General features: G+C 45.6%; 1 pseudogene; it reads left to right on the top strand.

The window, feature by feature from the left end:
- Nucleotides 1–22,480, top strand: part of LOC145418389 (uncharacterized) — a 36,639-nt pseudogene extending 14,159 nt beyond the window's left edge.
- The last annotated feature ends 682 nt before the right edge of the window (nucleotides 22,481–23,162 follow it).

Raw genomic sequence — 23,162 nt, 5'->3', positions numbered from 1 at the left:
GAAGGCGGAGTTGGGAAACGGGAAGAGGAGGAGAGGGGAAAGGGAAGGTGGTGAGGGCAATGGGTAGGGTTAGGGGAGGGGGTTGGAAGGAGGCGGGATAGAGAAGAGGAAGGATGGTCAGGGTAAAGGGAAAGGTTGGGAAAAGTGGGGTAAGAGAGGAGGACGGGTTAGGGGAAGAGGAGAGGAAAGGGAAAAGTTGTTAAGCATAGGCAGGAAGGAACGTAAGAGAATAAGGGGAGAGGGGGTGGGGAGGGGATGCGGATAGTGGGGAGGGGGAGGAGAAACAGGGAGGGGCTAGAGGTACGGGTAGAGGGGAAAGTGAGCATTGCCTTATATAATGAACGAAACAGACGAAAAATTGTGGGAAGTGATGGAGGTCTCTGTGCGGAAAATAATATGGATTTTTGGTAAATTTTTGTGATTAATGATGTTACTGGGAAGGTGTTTGGAGGAAGGGTTGGCCTGAGAGATAAACCATGACGTTCCTTTTGTTTGCGACTTGATAACCGGGATGTATCAGTGTTATTGAGAGAGAGAGAGAGAGAGAGAGAAACAAAATAAAACCCATCTACCTACCTCCCAACCTGTTAAGTTAAAAGGTCATTTTTTTCACTTTGATATGCACTGGCCCTCTCCACTACGAAGTTTTTTTTTTTTTTTTTTTTTTTGTACAGTAATACCAAGTCCTCACAAGTCATCTGCCCACAAAACAAATATGATCCTTTTACCACAAAACCGTAAAACTGTTCTTGGGGTCCCGGGTATAGGCAGAGTGAAGCCGGCAAATGTTTGTGATCGTCTGTGATTTAAGCTGTCCCTGTAAGCTGCCATCTCGTCCCGGATCATGGATGTAGTCGTGTGTGTGTGTGTGTGTGTGTGTGTGTGTGTGTGTGTGTGTGTGTGTGTGTGTGTGTGTGTGTGTGTGTGTGTGTGTGTGTGTGTGTGTGTGTGTGTGTGTGTGTGTGTGTGTGTGTGTGTGTGTGTGTGTGTGTGTGTGTGTGTGTGTGTGTGTGTGTGTGTGTGTGTGTGTGTGTGTGTGTGTGTGTGTGTGTGTGTGTGTGTGTGTGTGTGTGTGTGTGTGTGTGTGTGTGTGTGTGTGTGTGTGTGTGTGTGTGTGTGTGTGTGTGTGTGTGTGTGTGTGTGTGTGTGTGTGTGTGTGTGTGTGTGTGTGTGTGTGTGTGTGTGTGTGTGTGTGTGTGTGTGTGTGTGTGTGTGTGTGTGTGTGTGTGTGTGTGTGTGTGTGTGTGTGTGTGTGTGTGTGTGTGTGTGTGTGTGTGTGTGTGTGTGTGTGTGTGTGTGTGTGTGTGTGTGTGTGTGTGTGTGTGTGTGTGTGTGTGTGTGTGTGTGTGTGTGTGTGTGTGTGTGTGTGTGTGTGTGTGTGTGTGTGTGTGTGTGTGTGTGTGTGTGTGTGTGTGTGTGTGTGTGTGTGTGTGTGTGTGTGTGTGTGTGTGTGTGTGTGTGTGTGTGTGTGTGTGTGTGTGTGTGTGTGTGTGTGTGTGTGTGTGTGTGTGTGTGTGTGTGTGTGTGTGTGTGTGTGTGTGTGTGTGTGTGTGTGTGTGTGTGTGTGTGTGTGTGTGTGTGTGTGTGTGTGTGTGTGTGTGTGTGTGTGTGTGTGTGTGTGTGTGTGTGTGTGTGTGTGTGTGTGTGTGTGTGTGTGTGTGTGTGTGTGTGTGTGTGTGTGTGTGTGTGTGTGTGTGTGTGTGTGTGTGTGTGTGTGTGTTCGTTCATTGTTTGTGTACGCCTCGGAGCTCAGCGAATGCAAACTCTGGAGATATTAACCATCCTGTTTGCCTGTGGTGTGCAAGTTTAGGAAAGCTGGATATTTGGTGTATTTGTTGCTTTGGGAGTTTAATTATCTTGCAGTTTGTAGTCTTTTCATCAGTGTGTGGGTAATTACGGGAAGGTAACGAGCACCTCCTGTTTATGAAGTTATGCGACTTGTGGGGAGACCAGCCTCAACAATAAACACAAACTTACCTGGCAGCAAAAACTAACTTGAGCTGTGATGCATCGTCTTGGTCTTCTTTGACTTTTTCCCAGCTCGAATTTGGCCACTCTTGTACATCTTCTCCGCTGTCTTATGTCTATTATGCCCTCCTCCCGTAGACCCATTTCTATCATGCCTGTTAGTAATTCTCTCTTAGTTGTCTCTTTTGAATATTACACATTAGAATTCTCCGGTATGTTACCTTTTAATATCCGACGAAATGTGTTTGTAATGCGTACAGAAGAATTTGAAGGTTCATGGGTGCGGACAACCACGGGTCACTCAATATACTCTATAGCAATACATTCTGGTGACTATACTGAATGACAGGCCAAATGTTTCCTCTACTCCACGAAACCATTTGCTACGTTTGATGGTAACCGTAACACCAGCAAATGATGTCTCGTGGTCTAGTGATGTAAATCAGTCCAGCCAGATGTGACCTGTACGGGTCGGAGGTGAGGGAATATCTGGGGTTTATAGTTTACATAATGCCGCTCAGAAGTATAAGAGTGGTCACCTTTGCCTTAAATACCCGAATTAAATACCCAAGTCCCGACCTCCTGCACTCCGGTTATCTTCATCAAAAGACACTTCTGCGTTCACAAACTTGTTGCAACGTTTATGCCGCTGACAGGTTCTGTCTTGAGGGTGTTCATTACGCTCTGCATTTCAGTTTGGATGTTTTTGGTCCGTGAAAACTATGTCCTTTCATAACAAACTTCTCCTTGACGGATAACCAGAAGTTTCCCGGTTCTAAATCAGGTCAATAAAACGGGAGTGGGTTGTGGGGCTTTTTTGTTTTTTTTTTGTTACAAAATGTTCGGCAAAGTGCACTGTAGTGGTGCAGCAGCCACCTGCCATTCCACGTTCCACACTGTTTGCATCTCACTGCCTTACTCTCAGACAAAAAATAGATTTAATAATACATCCATCCATCCATCCACCATCCAATCCTATGTTGTCCCATGAGAAGCGTAGAAGCCCAGGGCTAGGCAAGTTGGTCCTGACATTTAAGATAAGAGTGACCAGCCTCACTCATCCTTGATTGGCATTATATGAACAATAAGCCCCAACCTCACCTTGAATGTAAACCTCAACAGGCTCAGTCCGATTGGAGCGCCTTAATTACCCGCTAAACCACCGGGCGCCATAATTTGGTTATATGGTCACCACCCAGGGTAGTAAACGGTTTCTGCTGGTTTACGTTCTCCTACGCGTTTGATAATTGTGCCGTTATATGATGCATTGTGCTGTGTATGATATTGTGCTGTGCTAATCCTAGTGCATGGTTAAGTATAGTTCATATATCACACACCTAAGAGGTACTATTATATACATTTACAGTGCGGCCATGACACTCTCTGTACTGTGAAGGTCTTTTCTTACATATACTGATTAGGAATTATGAAGATTGTATGGCCGGGGATCATTTTGCGATGAGATTCGTGTTGTGTTTGTAGGGGTGAGGGGCTATATAACGTGTATTGCAGATCGTGTGGTACTGACGATAAGATGACTGTGGAAAGTCCATGAATATATTTGTCTCCCTGTTTTGTATTACCAAGAATATCATTATTGCAAAATATTTGAAAATTTCGGCCTCCAGATTTAAGAATAATAGAAGTTTTAGTTGTACAGTGTTTGGTAGTTTTATCCGTCCAACATTAAGACGTTTTATCTTACACCGTATGAAGTAAATGCAACATTGATTTAGACAAACTTCTGTGCAAAAAAGAGGAATAAATGTTTGAAAAATGAACAACCATAGTGCCTATTGACGAACCATATAGCATTTGGATCTTTTTTTTTTTTTTTTTCCTTACTGCATAGTACATTTGTCCCCATAGAATTTTCACGCGTCTAGGGTTTAAAGCTGATGAAAGAAGATTCCATCCCTTTCAGCCAGCTTGAATATCAAAAGTTGTTACAGCAATATCTCATTTGATTTTGTACACGGTTTTATAACAGTATGAAGGAAATATTTTATTCTCGCTGCCGCCAGACGATTTAATTGACCTTTTGATTAGTCTGTCCTCGTTTCAGGATTGAATATCTCTCTCGCTAACCTTCAGACAATGATGACAAGGTGAAGTTTTGCACTCTTGTTATCTCCAGTCGTTTTGTTTCACAGACGTGCTCTTCCTTATTTCAGAGTGCAAAAACTGTTTCCACGAACCGATTATCGACATAGTCTTGATCTAATAGTATGAAAGTACCGTACTGTAATGTAACTTGTTCTTATCTGAAAGAAGTGTGGTGGTGCTGCAGAAAGGGAAATGTGATACAAAATTGTTGCGGTTCGGAGACTAAAACAGGACGTGGTGTCTAAAGGTGTTTCATTTGACAGTAACGGCATCAGATTGGCCACTGAGAAGGAGTGTGGTGTGTGGTGGCTTGGCCTTGAAGTGTGACAGCAGTGTGGATGGTCGGTGGTGTGTGGTGCAGTGCGGTAGGGTGAGATGAGCTTAGAAATTCCTGGAACAATATTACTAACTTTTGTAAATATGAAAGGAATGCGTGATTCTTATGCTTACGTTTTCAAAACTCACGTATCATAGCGAAAAAGGACTGAATTCACCTTAAGGCTGGGTCAATGGACCAAAGTTAATACTGTCCCTATTAATCTTCTGGCAGTCAGAATGCCTCTAGTATTCTGTTCCGGCAAGTGCCAGGCTAATTTTATACAGATGAGAGTTGTCAGAGGAGGCAGAGTTATAAAACACTATAGTAAGACCATTCAGAAAATATTGTTTCGGGTAATTTAGGTAGACACATAGTGACTTTGAGAAGCTAAGGACTGTTCCCATATAAATGAATACGAGACCAACTCGCTGTACCAGGGACTAATGGCCTCAACAGTACAATTAGGGGCAAAGTTCGTCTACTATTCCATTGTGTCCAGATGACACGCAGAACATGTTCTTCACCTTCTTCATTGCCACATCATATCACAAAGAATCATACAAGAGCCTACTTCAGCTGAGGAATATTAGCCAGTAAAAAAAAAAAGTGAGAAGCAGAGGAAGTAAAATATTAAGCTAACTTTTGCCCTAGACTGTACATGTGATGATCAGTGAGGAGTAAATTAGATATACGCCAGACAAGTCAGTGTCCGTACCACCTCAGATCCTGAACTGATACCATGACGCGGACACTTACGAGCGACGGCGAAAGGGAGGGCAGGGAGGAGAGAGGTATTGTGAAGGAAAAGCGATATTGGAGATAGAATAGCAAGGGTGAACGGAAGGGGTATTGGTGGCAGGAGGAAAAAGTGTAAGATTGAAGGTGATGAAGTGGGAGGAGAGGAAGGCTATCAAAAGGAAGTTTCTAAAGAGGAAGAAAGCAACAGCGAAAAAATGTGGGGAGACAGAGACGGTCATATAGGATGGAGAATACAGGTAAGGGTCAGGCAATGATGGGAGGATGAAAGAAAGGCAAGACGGAAGAAGGTGATGAAGGTGGGGAAAGAAAATCGTAAGGCTATTGCTTAACCCTCTAACTGCTACGATTTCTTTCGACTGAACCAAATCGTCTAGTGTTGGCCTAAGTAATATATTTAAGTGTTCTAGTCGCAGAGAAGGGGTTATGTAAGATATTTTTTGAAGTTAGTGACTTTAAGTATATCAGTCAGTTCAGCAACATCTGGAGTTAGCCTATAAATATATTACCCAAGGGCACCTATTTCATTAAAAGTGTTAATAGAAAGAAGGCAATGTGGGACAGGTAGTGATGATAGGAAATGGAGGTAAAATACAGGTATAGGAATTAGGCAATGCTCTGTCTATTCGTCTGTCTACCCATAGCCAGACGTCATAAACCCATAAGGGGTGACCGCTTGTTTTTGAGTTGTTTTACGGGAAGGGGCACTAACCCTCCGCCAACCCTCTTCTTAACACGTGGTGAACACGTATGGGTTGGTAACATTGTTACCACCCAGCGTTGTAAATGATTTCCTGGCTTATAGGAAACCATCACGCTCGTCACTCAGTGTAAAGCCGCCTGAGAAGGAATGAATAATAATAAAAGCGACAGGAAAGATGGGAGAAATAGGGAGAGAGGAGAGCAGGCACAGAAAGAGAATGATAAGAGTAAAGGAAGAAGTAGGTAGCACTACATCAAGCGAGTGGATGATTGTGAAAAATAGGAAGAGAGGAGGGCAGACACAGAAAGAGAATGATGAAGAAGGAAGAAGTAGGCAGCACTTCATAAAGTGTGTGGATGATGGTTGATATCACCTACTAAAAGCAATGATGAGAAGAGAAAAACGAAGTAAGATGAAATGAAGTTAAAGAGAAAGAATACCAGTGTCAAAAGATAGCTACTGGCAAGGAAGAAAGCAATACAGAAAATACCATGAGGGGCTGGTGGTGAAGGTGATGAAGGGAAGATGCAGATGGAGGTGATGGGGGCAGTGGATGCAGTGAGAAGAGTTGGTGTAAGTTGGAATGGTGAACCTGAATAGGGATATCTTGTACACACACACACACACACACACAGGATGGAGGGGGATGCGGTGACGGACACCTCACTGTCGTTTCAAGAAGGTACGTCCTGAAGGCTGAACAAGTTTACTCCTTAATTACGAAAGTCCAATAACATGACAGGAAAGCACACAGAGAGACAGACAGACACAGGGAGCATGTGTGCGTTTGTATGCGTGTGTGTGAGTGCGCGCGCGCGTGTGTGCTTTCGTGCGTGCGCGAGCCAGAGATAACTAAGACACGGACCAGGAGGCGATATATCAGACAAAGAGGGGTGGACACGGACAAATGGACTGGAAAAAAAAAAGAAAAAAGACCACAAGATGGATCTTTTTATGACGGCCTGTTGACTGCACCGCCGACAACCCGGACACTCCACTTGTTAAGTTAGACAGAGAGAGAGAGAGAGAGAGAGAGAGAGAGAGAGAGAGAGAGAGAGAGAGAGAGAGAGAGAGAGAGAGAGAGAGAGCGAGAGAGAGAGAGAGAGAGAGAGAGAGAGACCAAAGGAAGAATGAGGGGTCTGATTAAGAGCGTATGGGAGAAGTAATTGAAAGAAGGCGGGAGGAAACCATGGACGGGACGATATGCCAGGATGCTGGAGTGCAGTATGGGTGGAGTGATGTCATGGGAAGAAGAGGGAGTCGTTACTGAGTAGGCTACACGAGAAAGTAACACCTAGAGGCCGTAAAGATGAGCCCACCCCTCACAGGATGCAGCGTCGGACAATAGGCGTCAGACAATAGATAGGCACACAAATGGACAAACAGACAAATTCGCAGAGAAAGGGACAGAGTGTGAGGCCTCAGAGCTGTTCCCTTACCACAGGCTGGATGGGTGGCTGCGCTTTGATCGTGAGCAGCCGACCATGACAGAACTGAGCAACTGCGCATGCCCCGTGACTGGCCAGTACGTGCAGGGTGCCTACTGGCCATTGTGAACTGTTGGTGCAGAAAACAAACTACTATTACGGTAACCTCCACCAACTTAGTTGGACGTGCGTGTTTGTTTGTGTACAATATATCTCAAAAAAATTATCGGATTTCGTTGAAAGCTTGTGAATATGTGGGCAATAGGTCAAGGAAGAGTTGATTAGATTTAAGATGGATCTGGCTTCTGATGCAGGAATGAATATAGATTTTATTATCGTTGATAGAGGTATACGCTCCCTGAAATTGTGTAGCAGGGCAGACTAAGACCGTAGAATTAACTGTGTGAGATCGTAAATGTATTCGTTTGGTAAGAAAGGGGAACTACAGCAGTAAATCATGTATTTTATTGGCGTTGGCGGAGCTGTGCGTTCTGGATGCTTTCTAGTTTACTTTGTATTTCCTGCTGTCGTCAAGAGGTTTTGTTTGACATAAGAAGTGTCTCGTATCACTATATTTCGGGGAAGGGATGGAACGAACATAAGACTGAGAGGAGGCCAAGATCTACATCTGTTCATTTCGACATGGATAAACGCATTGTATACAAGACTAAAGTCCGTGACAGACACCTTGAGGAAAGCAGTTATGAATCTGACAAGTCTCCAGTTCATAAAATATCTCCAGCTGAAAAAAATCGTTAAGACTTGTTAAGAATGAAATAAAACGAAATATTTTCTTCGGTTGAAAGGTCTAATGGTAACCAAAAAGGTTTCAAGAAGGCAATGAGATAGCAGTTTGTTAGAGAGAGAGAGAGAGAGAGAGAGAGAGAGAGAGAGAATGGACCTGTGGAGATGCAACGAAAGAGAGGAAACACGTCGGCTAGCGAGTGTATTATGATTAATGAACGGCAGCAAAAGCTACTTTCCTCTACCTGCCATCTACTTTACTTCCTTATCTCTGTCGATCCTCCTGCCTAGTCAGGAAAAAGGGAGCGACGGGGAAGACAAAAACAGAGTCACGGACTCACGGGGATGCCAGTGTGTCGTCACCTCGCCGTGGGGAATCAATTCTTCACTTGAACCAGACCAGATCAAACGCCACCACCACCACCATCAACTGCCTGTCACTGCTGCACACAATGGCTCTTCATGTACACCCCCCAAAAAAAATATCGACCCTATTATAGCATGTATCATTCTGAAACATGGACGAAGCATTGTAATATGTGGGGCATCCTGTAATTACAAGTGTGATTATCATCTTTGGTAATTATTAGAACTCAAAATTGCAAAAAGAATCACATACTGAATGGTATATGTTTTGAGGCACCACATTTATAGACTCATGTGTGTCCGCGGAAGTTGCTCATTTTCACAGCCATCGTACCCTAAGGGGCCGATACTTTTTTGGGGAGAGCTTACTTCACTGTGAAAAAAAAAAAAAAAAGTAAGATCATCGAGCACAGCACTTTCACAGTAGACATAATGATGGTAATGATGATGATGATCATGATGATGACAATAACGATTCTTTGCAGAGATCCCTATGGATGTAACCATACCTTGCTTATCATACCCGTTATGTGACGACCATCACCAAAAGCATGTTTCTTTTTCTGTATATATAACCTTTCCTCATCTTTTTAACTCACTACTTAATACCAGTACAATAGAATTCCCTCCCCAACCATTTTACATGTATCTGTAAACTTCTGTTGTTTCCCTCAGCATCAGTTATGGGTTATGAAATACTGCTAACCCTTGAAATAGGTAATGTATGCTATTTTTGAAAGCCACCGGTTGATTTTATTTATTTTACTGGAGATATTTCAGAGTGATGGGGTTGAAGGATTCTTCGACCTTCATAATTTCGAAGTCTGTCAAGTATTGTACTGAACTGCTTTGGAGGGGCAAAGACCTTTCACATTTATTGTACTAAAACTTACCTGCTGCCGAGGTAGATCACCACTGTGTCCTCCCTCATTTTTTTCTTTCGGTTTGAATTGTACATATATTTTCAGCATATTTCCTCTTTTCCTCTTCTTTGTTAAATTCTGCTTCTGCTTTCCTCTTTTCCCATTCTCCATCACTGTCTCAGCCTCTCAGCTCACCATTATCTCATGTTGCCTTTCATCATATTTCCATATTACTTTCTTCATTACGATGACTATTGTAATACATTCTCCCTGCCGCCACACGACATTCTTCAGTTTAGGATGGAGCCCCAATAATGAAATGGATAAAGGCAATCTCCATTAAGTCCTACAGTGCAGTACTGACTTATTTTGTTCTTGATACCGCCAGATCAATTTCTTTTCGTTCTTTGGAAGATCACTGTCTTGTAGTGAAGGGATTAACACGGCCACTCACACCATCCCTGCATAATCTCTCTCTCTCTCTCTCTCTCTCTCTCTCTCAAAATACTGAAATTGGTATTTTATGGTAACAGAACAGCTTTAACTAAGCAGAGTCAATGATTGGCTGAAACTACTTTCGACATAACACAGTATCACAGTGTGGGTATAGAGCATATGCACACTCTTATTGTCAGACTTATCATTACATTATATCATATGGCTGGATCGGCCTTTCTTGCATATTACTCACATCCCATCACTCACAGTGCATCACCATCACTCGCTCCTACAATATGAATTTCCATTTCTGATTCTCTTCCCATTGCAACTATCTCTTTCGTAATATTTTTTGTCTAAAGTGCACGCCTGGTTTGGTTTGTATTATGTGCAAACTTAACTGGTTTTTATGCTTACACAACATTTCTTCCACTCCTCCTTCTCTTTCGTCTTTTTTTCCTTTTCCCTTCACTTAAATATTTCTTCTCGTTTTCCTAACTTCTTGTCACCCTTCTCCTGGTCTCTTTATCCTTATGTCTTATTTCTGTTTCTTCCTCATTTTCGTCCCCTCTGTACTCTTCTTTCCATTTCCACTCTTTATCCTTATCTCCTCCTCTTCACCTTATCCTTATCTCCTTGTCCACTCCTTATCATTATCTTCGTGTCTACTTTTTATCCTTACCTGTCCACTCGTCATCTAATATACTGTAGCACTACCCGTGTGTGTGTGTGTGTGTGTGTGTGTGTGTGTGTGTGTAAGCATCGCTGAGCTAGCTTGCTCGTAACAACAGGAAGAGAGGCTGAGACAAGGTGAAGTGCAGGTGAGGATGCACACACCATACCTGTGAGAAAATGCTCGAGGAAAAGTTTACACACAGAGGGCCATTTCAACTTGCTGATAGAGGGAATTATTTTATTATTGTAAATAGCAATCCTGTGTTCATAGTAGCGGTCGTATTTGTTGATTTATTTATTGATTACAATTAATATATCAACGTATAAAGTTTGTTATATTAGGATAGTCATATGAAGTATGGAACCGCGTGGAGAATGTAAGCTAATGTTTATGTTTATTTATGTAAATTAAATTGTCCAAATGTAATTTAAATAGAGCAGTTTAGTATAGGCTAATTTGGTTTGTATTGTTTCAGGTAAGTAATTGTGCAGTACATGGTCTACATAATCTGTAAGTACCAATTTATTCAGCTCATAGTTTGTCTCTCACTCTGTTGTCTGAATATATTACACCCATTCTTAATTTCATGTCTGTTTAACACGCATGTCGAAGTATATAGATAGGTTGAAAGTTACACATAGATAGACAGGTATGGAAGAGGCGGCAGTAAGCATCTTCAACACAGGATTATACTGCCCATTGTATTCGTGTGGCGTTGATATAACAGGCTCCCGTATGGGCTTGGTTCACGTTCTCACAAAATCCAGCATCCAAACCCTATATCAATAAATTTATTGTCAGTGCCTGTTCCCCCCGCCACAGTCGTACATACTGGACATCCCACTTCACCCTCCCACAAAATTTTTTTTTTTTTTTTTTCCCGGGAAGGTCTAGGTTAGGGTGGTTTAGCTTGCGTTAGCTGTTAGGTTTTTGGTTAGGTTATAGTAGGTTAGATTAGGTCTTTTGGCATTAGGTTAGGTAACAAACAGTGACAGGGGCCGAACACACAAGCATCCACGCACACAAAGACACAAACTTTGTACTGTCAGCCTTTAACCCTCCAGCTGGAACGTTAGCATTTCGTGTTTTACTCTGGTTACTGTTTTATTCAGTTATGAAAAGCACTGTGCAGGTAAAAAATGGAGCAGTGCCACCTTTTGAGGGTGTGGTACTATGACCTTTTATGTGTTGTTGTTCGAAGTCATTCCAGGTTTAATGTATGACTTATTGACTTTCATTTACAGACACAACTATTAAGCATAAATTAACCTCTGCACTTTCACCCAATACTGCTAAAGCCTTCCACACCTATACCCGTGTGTGAAGCATTGGGTGCGGATTGATTACTTCTTCACAGGAACAAAGTGATTTCCGGCAGCCCTACGTATCAGTTACCCTTCAGGACCCGCGAAACGTGGCTTGGACGTGTAAAGTACAGTTTATATCATAAGTTAGGTGTGTAGAAAAATCGGACACTAGAGTAATATAGTAGACATACAGACTGTGATGGGATGGCTATTAATTAGGTACTGTATTGTTGCTATTGTCAGACGATTTTCTTCAGCTAAGAAAACAGTCCAGCTAAAGCGTAAACCTACCTAATCTTTCGTCTGTAAATAATCTTGTGTCATCCACGAGAATAGCATGGCATCAGAGAGAACCCCAGTGCAGCTACAAGTGACAAAACTGACTAAATCTTTTTTTTCCATATAATCATTCTGTCTCCATTTCTTCTCCAGCCATCCCTCATGAACCCTGCTGCTTCCCTCTTTATTATTTTTACTTGTATCATCATTTATTTAGTCTGGCATTATATTCCTTTTCACTTAATTGACGACCGACAGGCATGTTCTCAGGGGTAACATTAATTTGACCATAACTTTGTTTTCTTATACCTTCCTCAACATAAGTAATTAGTCACCAGCGTGGGAACGTGGTCTGTGGTTTGGTTGGAGGGAGTGGATAATGATGGAATGAAGAGGAAAGGCATTTGAATTTAACATGTTTTGCATTTAATATTATTGCCAGATCATTACAGTCGAAGAGATATGTGTGTAATACTTATGTCTGTCTGCCCGTCAGTCTTGTAAATAGGTAGGAAGACATAGATATACAGACACAGACAGATAGACAGATAGATAAATAATGTTTGTATCAGCATTCCTTACCGTGGTAGGGGTAGCACCCACTCCCGTGGCTGTATATCTGTACCAACACTCTTTACCCTTGTCCGAGCCACCCTTAATGACTAATCACATTCTTTACGGCGCATAAATCGGTTTCTAGTTCCTATTACATGTATTTTAGTGGCAAGGTCTGAGAGCACCTTCATTGGGGAGAGCTGATTGCTGTCCCGTGAACTACTTTTAATGTCTCGGTCAGAACGTATCGTCTAAATGTGGCAAAATCCAAATGCAGTGACACCCACGGCCAACTGTTCCCTCCTGTGATAACCATTTAAGTGCCTGCTCCAGAATGTTTATCTGTGTATAAGTGACTGAACTCTCCCTCCTCTCCCTCCCTCCCTCCAGAGAAGGCAGCCCCCAAAAGCTGTAAAACATCCAAATGAGGGGAGGTGTCTGGCCGGGGCCAAAAACCTCCCTTTCTCCCTCTTCCCTCCCTCCTTCCATAGAGAGCGGACACCAAAGACTGAAAAACACCCAAGGGTGGGGCGATGTCTGCCCGGAGCGAAAAAACTCCCTCTCTCCCTCCCGCCCTCCCTCAATAGAGAGTGGCCCCCAAAAGCTGTAAAACACCCAAGGGTGGGAAAGTGTGTGCCTGGGGAGAAAAAACTCTCTCCCTTTCTCACTCACTCCCTACCGAGAGAGCGGCCCCATAAACTGTAAAACACCCAAGGGCGGGGCAGTGTCTGCCTGGGGCCGAAAAACTATTTCCCTTCCTCCCTCCCTCCCTCCCTACCGAGAGAGCGGCCCTCAAAACCTTCAAAACACCCAAGGGCGGGGTGGTCTGTCCATGGGGCCAAAAAACTCCCTTCCTTCCTCTCTCCCTCCCTACTGAGAGAGCGGCCCTAAAACTTTAAAACACCCAAGGGCGGGGCGGTGTGTGCCCAGGGCCAAAAAACTCTCTCCCTTCCTCCCTCCCTCCCTACGTAGAGAGCGGCCCATAAAACCTTTAAAACACCCAAGGGCGGGGCGGTATGTGCCTAGAGCCAAAAAACTCTCTCCCTTCCTCCCTCCTTCCCTCCCTCCCTACCAAGAGAGCAGCCCCCAAAACCTTTAAAACACCCAAGGGCTGGGCATTGTGTGCCCGGGGCCTAAAAAACTCTCCCTTCCTCCCTCCCTCCCTACTGAGAGAGTGGCCCTAAAACCTTAAAAAAACCCAAGGGCGAGGCGGTGTGCCCCCAGGGCCAATAAAACTCTCTCGCTTCCTCCCTCCCTCCGTACCGAGAGAGCCGCCCTCAAAACCTTTAAAAACCCCAAGGGTGGGGCGGTGTGTGCCCGGGGCCAAAAAACTCTCTCCCTTCCTCCCTCCCTCCGTACCGAGAGAGCGGCCCTCAAAACCTTTAAAACACCCAAGGACGGGGTAGTCTGTTCACAGGGCCAAAAAACTCCCTTCCTTCCTCTCTCCCTCCCTCCCTACCGAGAGAGTGGCCTCAAAAAACTTTAAAACACCCAGGGGCTGGGCGGTGTGTGCCCAGGGCCAAAAAACTCTCTCCCTTCGTCCCTCCCTACCGAGAGAGCGGCCCTCAAAACCTTTAAAACACCCAAGGACGGGGTAGTCCGTTCACAGGGCCAAAAAACTCCCTTCCTTCCTCTCTCCCTCCCTCCCTACGTAGAGAGCGGCCCATAAAACCTTTAAAACACCCAAGGGCGGGGCGGTGTGTGCCTAGGGCCAAAAAACTCTCTCCTTTCCTCCCTCCTTCCCTCCCTCCCTACCAAGAGAGCAGCCCCCAAAACCTTTAAAACACCAAAGGGCTGGGCATTGTGTGCCCGGGGCCTAAAAAACTCTCCCTTCCTCCCTCCCTCCCTACTGAGAGAGGGGCCCTAAAACCTTAAAAAACCCAAGGGCGAGGTGGTGTGCCCCCAGGGCCAAAAAAACTCTCTCGCTTCCTCCCTCCCTCCGTACCGAGAGAGCCGCCCTCAAAACCTTTAAAAACCCCAAGGGTGGGGTGGTGTGTGCCCGGGGCCAAAAAACTCTCTCCCTTCCTCCCTCCCTCCCTACCGAGAGAGCGGCCCTCAAAATCTTTAAAACACCCAAGGACGGGGTAGTCCGTTCACAGGGCCAAAAAACTCCCTTCCTTCCTCTCTCCCTCCCTCCCTACCGAGAGAGCGGCCCCAAAAACCTTTAAAACACCCAAGGGCGGGGCGGTGTGTGCCCGGGGCCAAAAAACTCTCTCCCTTCCTCCCTCCTCCCTCCCTCCCTACTGAGAGAGCGGCCCCTAAAACCTTTAAAACACCCAAGGGCGGGGCGGTGTGTGCCCAGGGCTAAAAAACTCTCTCCCTTCCTCCCTCCTTCCCTCCCTCCCTACTGAGAGAGCCGCCCCAAAAACCTTTGAAACTCCCAAGGGCAGGGCGGTGTGTGCCCGGGGCCTAAAAACTCTCTCCATTCCTTCATCCCTCCCTACTGAGAGAGCGGCCCCCAAAACCTTTATAACACCCAAGGGCGGGGCGGTGTGTACCCAGGGCCAAAAAACTCACTCCCTTCCTCCCTCCCTCCCTACCGAGAGAGCAGCCCCAAAAACCTTTAAAACACCCAAGGGCTGGGCAGTGTGTGCCCAGGGCCAAAAAAACTCTCCCTTCCTCCCTCTCTCCCTACTGAGAGAGCGACCCCCAAAACCTTTAAAACACCCAAGGGCGGGGCGGTGTGTGCCCAGGGCCAAAAAACTCTCTCCCTTCCTCCCTTCTTCCCTCCCTCCCTACCAAGAGAGCGACCTCAAAAACCTTTAAAACACCCAAGGGCTGGGCATTGTGTGCCCGGGGCCTAAAAAACTCTCCCCTCTTCCCTCCCTCCCTACTGAGAGAGCAGCCTTAAAACCTTTAAAACACCCAAGGGCGGGGCGGTGTGTGCCCGGGACCAAAAAACTCTCTCCCTTCCTCCCTTCCTCCCTCCCTCCCTACTTAGAGAGCGGCCCCAAAAACCTTTGAAACACCCAAGGGTGGGGCGGTGTGTGCCCGGGTCCAAGAAACTCTCTCCCTTCCTCCCTCCCTCCCTCCCTCCCTACTTAGAGAGCGGCCCCCAAAACCTTTGAAACACCCAAGGGTGGGGCGGTGTGTGCCTGGGGCCAAGAAACTCTCTCCCTTCCTCCCTCCCTCCCTACGTAGAGAGCGGCCCCCAAAACCATTAAAACACCCAAGGGTGGGGCAGTGTGTGCCCGGGGCCAAGAAACTCTCTCCTTCCTCCCTCCCTCCCTACTTAGAGAGCGGCCCCCAAAACCTTTAAAACACCCAAGGGCGGGGCGGTGTGTGCCCGGGGCCAAGAAACTCTCTCCCTTCCTCCCTCCTTCCCTTCCTACTTAGAGAGCGGCCCCAAAAACCTTTGAAACACCCATGGGTGGGGCGGTGTGTGCCTGGGGCCAAGAAACTCTCTCCCTTCCTCCCTCCCTCCCTCCCTCCCTACTTAGAGAGCGTATCCGGACTCCATATTATAATTACAAATCATAAAAGATAGATAGATAAATAGATAGATAGAGAGACAGATAGAAGCAGGGAGTCAAATGATGAGAAGGTATTGTGTCTGCGAGAATCGAGCAATGCTAAACATGCTTACACACTCTTAACTTAATGAATGCTTGATAGGCACACGACAGCACCTAGTGACCATACACACACATACACACATACTCACACCCAGGCTTCTTAAACTTTCCATCCACAAGTATAATATATATATACAACTCAACCACAAAGGAACCACAAAGTCTTTTATGACATTTGGTAGCAGCGAATCTGCGGACATCGTCTCCGAATTAAAAGCAAATTTCTACAAAAGCAGGCGAGACTCTACAAGATTAGCTTCAGTTCTACATTGAATTCCTACAAAATACAGCCTACAATGCAAATAGCCTACAAGTTTACAAAACAACTCTATAATCTTCACGTAACTTCAAGCAGCAGCAAGAAGAATATAAAACAAAGCAAGTAAAGAAGAGGAAAGACCAAAGCAACAAGCACACAAACCCCCACCACTCTCTCCCGCCTACCTCCAATCGCTGACGCAGAGGTCAAGACACGCAGCAAAACACCAGAGCCACATTTATAAAGCATCTTACTTATCTTCACTCAAGTTACTCATCGCTACTCGTTTACTCACCACAGCTACCACTGTGGGAAGTTTACGTCACCATACGTGTGCTGAGACGACGCCAAGCCGTGTGTCTGACACCTCACAACACACCAATCAACCCGTGAAGAACAACGCTATCACCACGTGCAACACCACCCACACCATTCCCACCACGGTAAAAATTAGTGAGTTACATAGTTACTTTATTTATACAATACACAGTGATAGACAATAAGCTTCTGCACAAACATATAAAACGTGCTGTATAGTTACAACTTAAATACACATACTTACTTCAGTTATCTGCATAACTCAAACACTAAATAATCACCAACAATAAATATTCTACACAGTATATATTCATTGATTTATTATAACATTTATTTACTACCAACGAGTGTTACCATTTATACCTACATAAAATACGTGTTTCATACATACAACTATACATTATTATATCTACAAAGTGATAAAGAAAATATACCATCACAGTTACTCAGTGAGCGATTAAAAGAACTGTATTAAACATTTATTAATTAAAGCTACCTAGTGGAAACATATAAATTAAGTTACAAGGTAAACTAGAAAAAAAAAAAAAAAAAATGGCCAACACAAATGACGTTAGCAAGAGTGAACATCTTCAACACAATCGTGAAGACAATGATTTCCACACAGTGCTGACACATATTACCCACGATAGGTACAAGTGAACAACAAAGTGTATATAGTTAATACTGTATATATATTGTTTATATAAAATAACAAAATATGGGACTATATAATATCATTTTCAGTAATACCTGTGCAATATAAACTAAACTTTTAAAAAGTACCCCAAGGAAATTAGCCAGTAATTATGCAACCATGAACAACATAGAAAAAGCGTACACAAGCAAAGAAAAACAAACTATAGAAAATCAATACATACAAAAAAAAAAAGAAAGAAAAAGTAAGAAAGAAAAAAGAGAAATAGAGTAAGATCACATAACAAACAAATGAAAATAAGTGTAAGTGTTACTACAAATGCCAAAATACCACATAAACTACAAACAAAAAAAGCAAATTGTTGTCTCCACAAGCAAGTGGCATGACACATCATCACTATCATCGACTGCAGCATATGTTAGGACTGCAATTACTACAATTATGTAACGACAAACGATTGCATTATGTTACACTTGCTACAATTATGTAACTACAAACGATATGTAACAATTATGTAACTCCATATTATAATTATGTAACGACAAACGATTGCGTTATGTTACACTAACTACAATTATGTAACTACAAACGATATGTAACAATTATGTAACAACAAACGATTGCATTATGTTACACTTTTCCAATTATGTAACAGTTGCATTAACAAGATGTAACTTTTATGTAACTTTAACTACAATTATGTAACTACAAACGATATGTAACAATTATGTAACGACAAACGATTGCATTATGTTACACTTTGCCAATTAACAGTTGCATTAACAAGATGTAACTTTTATGTAACTTTAACTACAATTATAAGGCCAAGACACTTATGTAAGAGTTGCATTAACAAATGTAACTACAATTATAAGGCCAACACAGTTATGCATTTCACTACAATAACCCAAGTACATACTGTATTACAGTTAAATAATTTACTTTAATGCATTTATTCAAATATGTATACAACTTGTTTAAAATGTAATATTACTGAATAATCACTATTTACTATAAATATTATATGTATACAATATTCATACAATTATGTTACTTTTACAATATTATGTATTTCACTTAATTAGCTTATAAGTTCATTATTATATGTATATAATATGTATTAATATGTTAGGACTATTAACTGTCGATGGTACGCCATTTTCGCGTGACCGAGCAGATATCTGGACTCCATATTATAATTACAAATCATAATAGATAGATAGATAACTAGATAGATAGAGAGACAGATAGAAGCAGGGAGTCAGATGATGAGAAGGTATTGTGTCTGCGAGAATTGAGCAATGCTAAACATGCTTACACACTCTTAACTCAAGGAATGCTTGATAGGCACATGACAGCGCCTAGTGACCATACACACACATACACACATACTCACACACAGGCTTCTAGAACTTTCCATCACAGGGAACACACGTGATACATCTTCTGATTCACCAGAATTTAGGAAAGATAGCTCAGAAGGAGGTTAGCCACAGAACAGGCAGGAGCAGAAGGAGAGAGGCCTTACAAGAGACAGGTCGCAGGGAGAAGGGCTTGGAAACTTGAGAGAGAGACAGAGAGTGAGACAGAGAGATAGCTAGCGGGACTGGACTCTATACTTCGCTCTGTGTGAGAGACTTGTTAATATTTCCAAGACAAATAAAAATAGTCCCATACTACTCTTTACCTCTCCTGTCACTACATTACAAATGGGAAAGAAAATTATATACTACAAGCTACTCCAGTATAATAACCGCTCGTCCACAAGTCTAATATATATATATATAACTCAACCACAAAGGAATCACAAAGTCTTTTATGATAAGCGGCCCCCAAAACCTTTGAAACACCCAAGGGTGGGGCGGTGTGTGCCTGGGGCCAAGAAACTCTCTCCCTTCCTCCCTCCCTCCCTACTGAGAGAGCGGCCCTAAAACCTTTAAAACACCCAAGGGCGGGGCGGTGTGTGCCCAGGGCCAAAAAACTCTCTCCCTTCCTCCCTCCTTCCCTCCCTCCCTACCAAGAGAGCAGCCCACAAAATCTTTAAAACACCCAAGGGCTGGGCATTGTGTGCCCGGGACCTAAAAAAACTCTCCCCTCCTCCCTCCCTCCCTACTGAGAGAGGGGCCCTAAAACCTTTAAAACACCCAAGGGTGGGGCGGTGTGTGTCCGGGGCAAAGAAAATCTCTCCATTCCTCCCTCCCTCCCTCCCTCCCTACTTAGAGAGCGGCCACCAAAACATTTGAAACACCCAAGGGTGGGGTGGTGTGTGCCCGGGGCCAAGAAACTTTCTCCCTTCCTCCCTCCCTCCCTCCCTCCCTACTTAGAGAGCGGCCCCCAAAACCTTTGAAACACCCAAGGGTGGGGCGGTGTGTGCCCGGGGCCAAGAAACTCTCTCCCTTCCTCCCTTCCTCCCTACTGAGAGAGCGGCCCCAAAAACCTTTAAAACACCCAAGGGCAGGGCGGTGTGTGCCCAGGGCCAAAAAACTCTCTCCCTTCCTTCCTCCTTCCCTCCCTCCCTACCAAGAGAGCAGCCCCAAAACCTTTAAAACACCCAAGGGCTGGGCATTGTGTGCCCGGGGCCTAAAAAACTCTCCCCTCCTCCCTCCCTCCCTACTGAGAGAGCGGCCCTAAAACCTTTAAAACACCCAAGGGTGGGGCGGTGTGTGCCCGGGGCCAAGAAACTCTCTCCCTTCCTCCCTCCCTCCCTACTTAGAGAGCAGCCACCAAAACCTTTAAAACACCCAAGGGCAGGGCGGTGTGTGCCTGGGGCCAAAAAAAACTCTCTCCCTTCCTCCCTCCCTCCCTCTCTCCCCACTTAGAGAGCGGCCCCCAAAACCTTTGAAACACCCAAGGGTGGGGCGGTGTGTGCCCGGGGCCAAGAAACTCTCTCCCTTCCTCCCTCCCTCCCTACTGAGAGAGCGGCCCTAAAACCTTTAAAACACCCAAGGGCAGGGCGGTGTGTGCCCAGGGCCAAAAAACTCTCTCCCTTCCTCCCTCCTTCCCTCCCTCCGTACCAAGAGACCAGCCCCCAAAACCTTTAAAACACTCAAGGCCTGGGCATTGTGTGCCCGGGGCCTAAAAAACTCTCCCCTCCTCCCTCCCTCCCTACTGAGAGAGCGGCCTTAAAACCTTTAAAACGCCCAAGGGTGGGGCCATGTGTGCCCAGGGCCAAGAAACTCTCTCCCTTCCTCCCTCCCTCCCTCCCTCCCTACTTAGAGAGCGGCCCCCCAAACCTTTAAAACACCCAAGGGAGGGGCGGTGTGTGCCCGGGGCCTAAAAAACTCTCCCCTCCTCCCTCCCTCCCTACTTAGAGAGTGGCCCCCAAAACCTTTGAAACACCCAAGGGCGGGGCAGTGTGTGCCCAGGGCCAAAAAACTCTCTCCCTTCCTCTTTCCCTCCCTACGTAGAGAGCGGCCCCAAAAACCTTTAAAACACCCAAGGGCGGGGCGGTGTGTGCCCAGGGCCAAAAAACTCTCCCCCTTCCTCCCTCCTTCCCTCCCTCCCTACCAAGAGAGCAGCCCCCAAAACCTTTAAAACACCCAAGGGCTGGGCATTGTGTGCCCGGGGCCTAAAAAACTCTCCCCTCCTCCCTCCCTCCCTTCTGAGAGAGCGGCCCTAAAACCTTTAAAACACCCAAGGGTGGGGCAGTGTGTGCCCAGGGCCAAGAAACTCTCTCCCTTCCTCCCTCCCTCCCTCCCTACTTAGAGAGCGGCCCCCAAAACCTTTAAAACACCCAAGGGTGGGGCGGTGTGTGCCCGGGGCCAAAAAAACTCTCTCCCTTCCTCCCTCCCTCCCTCCCTCCCTACTTAGAGAGCGGCCCCAAAAACCTTTGAAACACCCAAGGGTTGGGCGGTGTGTGCCCGGGGCCAAGAAACTCTCTCCCTTCCTCCCTCCCTACCGAGAGAGGGGCCCTCAAAGCCTTTGAAACACCCAAGGGTTGGGCGGTGTGTGTCTGGGGCCAAGAAGCTCCCTCCTTGCCTCTCTCCTCTCCATATCTCCCTCTCCCCCCTCCCTCCCTCCCTTGTCTTCGTCTCTTCCTATCCTCCCTCCTTCTCTCCCTCCCTCCCTCCCTCCAGAAAGAACGGCCCCCAAATCCTGCAAAACACCCAAGGGCGGGGCGGTGTGTGCCTTGGTCCTGGAGTGACTTAGCCTCCAGGATGAGGTGGCCATTGAGGATGTTGGTTTGGGCGGCCTTCACCTCCATCACCTCCATCTCTCTCACCTTCACCGCCCTCACCTCCCTCATCCCCCTCACCTCCTTCACCGCCCTCACCTCTTTTACCTCCTCCATCCCCCACACCTCCCTGAACCCCCTCACCCCCTTTATCTCCCTCACCCCCTTTATCCCCCTCACCCCCTTCATCGCCCTCACCTCCTCCATCCCCCTCACCCCCTTCATCGCCCTCTCCCCCTTCATCGCCCTCTCCCCCTTCATCCCCCTCACCCCCTTCATCGCCCTCACCTCCTTCATCCCCTTCACCTCCCTTATCTTCCTTACGTCCCTCATCCCCCTCACCTCCTCCTTCCCTCTAACTTCCCTCATCCCCTTCACCTCCTCCACCCCCTTCACCTCCTTCACCCCCTCATCCCCCTCACCTCCTCCACCCCCTTCACCCCCTCGTCCCCCTCACCTCCTCCACCCCCTTCACCTCCTCCACCCCCTTCACCCCCTCATCTTCCTCATCCCCCTCACCTCCTCCATCCCCCTCACCTCCTTCATCCCCGTCACCTCCTTCATCCCCGTCACCTCCTTCACCTCCTCACCTCCTTCATCCCCTCACCTCCTTCACCCCCTCACCTCCTTCACCCCCTCATCTCATTCACCACCCCTCACTTCCTTCACCCCCTCACCTCCTTCACCCCCTCACCTCCTTCACCCCCTCACCTCCTTCACCCCCGTCACCTCCTTCACCCCCCTCACCTCCTTCACCCCCTCACCTCCTTCACCCCCCTCACTTCCTTCACCCCCCTCACCTCCTTCACCCCCTCACCTCCTTCACCCCTCTCACCTCCTTCACTCCCCTCACCTCCTTCACCCCCTCACTTCCTTCATCGCCCTCACCTTCACCGCCCTCACATTCTCGTTCTCCTTTTCTTTTTTTGGCCAGATTCCAATTTAGTACATTTTTGCTGCTAAATTTGGAATTTTTGACATTTAGGTTTTAAGGCCTATTTTTTTGAAATTATTAATAATGTGGGATTATTTTCTCTCTCTCTCTCTCTCTCTCTCTCTCTCTCTCTCTCTCATTACTCGAATTTTTCACTTTTACAGGTCTCTTTTTTTTTTTATCTTCTGTTTCTTTTCATTCGTTCTTAACATCTTTCAGTTTTTTCTTTTTTCTTTTTTTTTCAATAAATTCACCTTTTCCTCATTATCTGTTTTCCCCTCTTCTCGTAATCTACCTCTTACGTAAATTAAACTTTCATATCTGTCTCTGTTTTCTGTATTACAATTTATTTTGACATCTTTCTTAGTCTATCTCTCTATTGCCAGACACCATAGTCCCGTACAGGGTGGCCATTTGACACTGAGTTAGTTGTTTTACAGGGAGGGGCACCAACCCTCCACCAACGAACTTGTTGACACATAGGGAGCACGTATGGTTATATGGTTACCACCCAGCCCTTTTGTTTTTTCATCATTTTGTATTGAGTGTAAAGATTAATGAGGGAGTGATTTTGTGAGTGCTAGTAAGTGGATCTGATGGTGATGGAGTGGCTAGGGAGTGATAGTGAAAGTGAAAGTGTAGTGAGAGTGATAATTGTGGCTGTGATGGTGATGGAATGGCTAGGGACTTATAATGATAGTGAAGGTGTAGTGAGAGTGATAAGTGTGTGTGATAGTGAT

This window comes from Coenobita brevimanus, chromosome 114 (assembly GCF_032717465.1).
Source record: "Coenobita brevimanus isolate Jiangsu-jjx chromosome 114, ASM3271746v2, whole genome shotgun sequence".
Lineage (NCBI taxonomy): Eukaryota > Metazoa > Arthropoda > Malacostraca > Decapoda > Coenobitidae > Coenobita > Coenobita brevimanus.
This window is presented reverse-complemented; position numbering and strand designations above follow the sequence as displayed.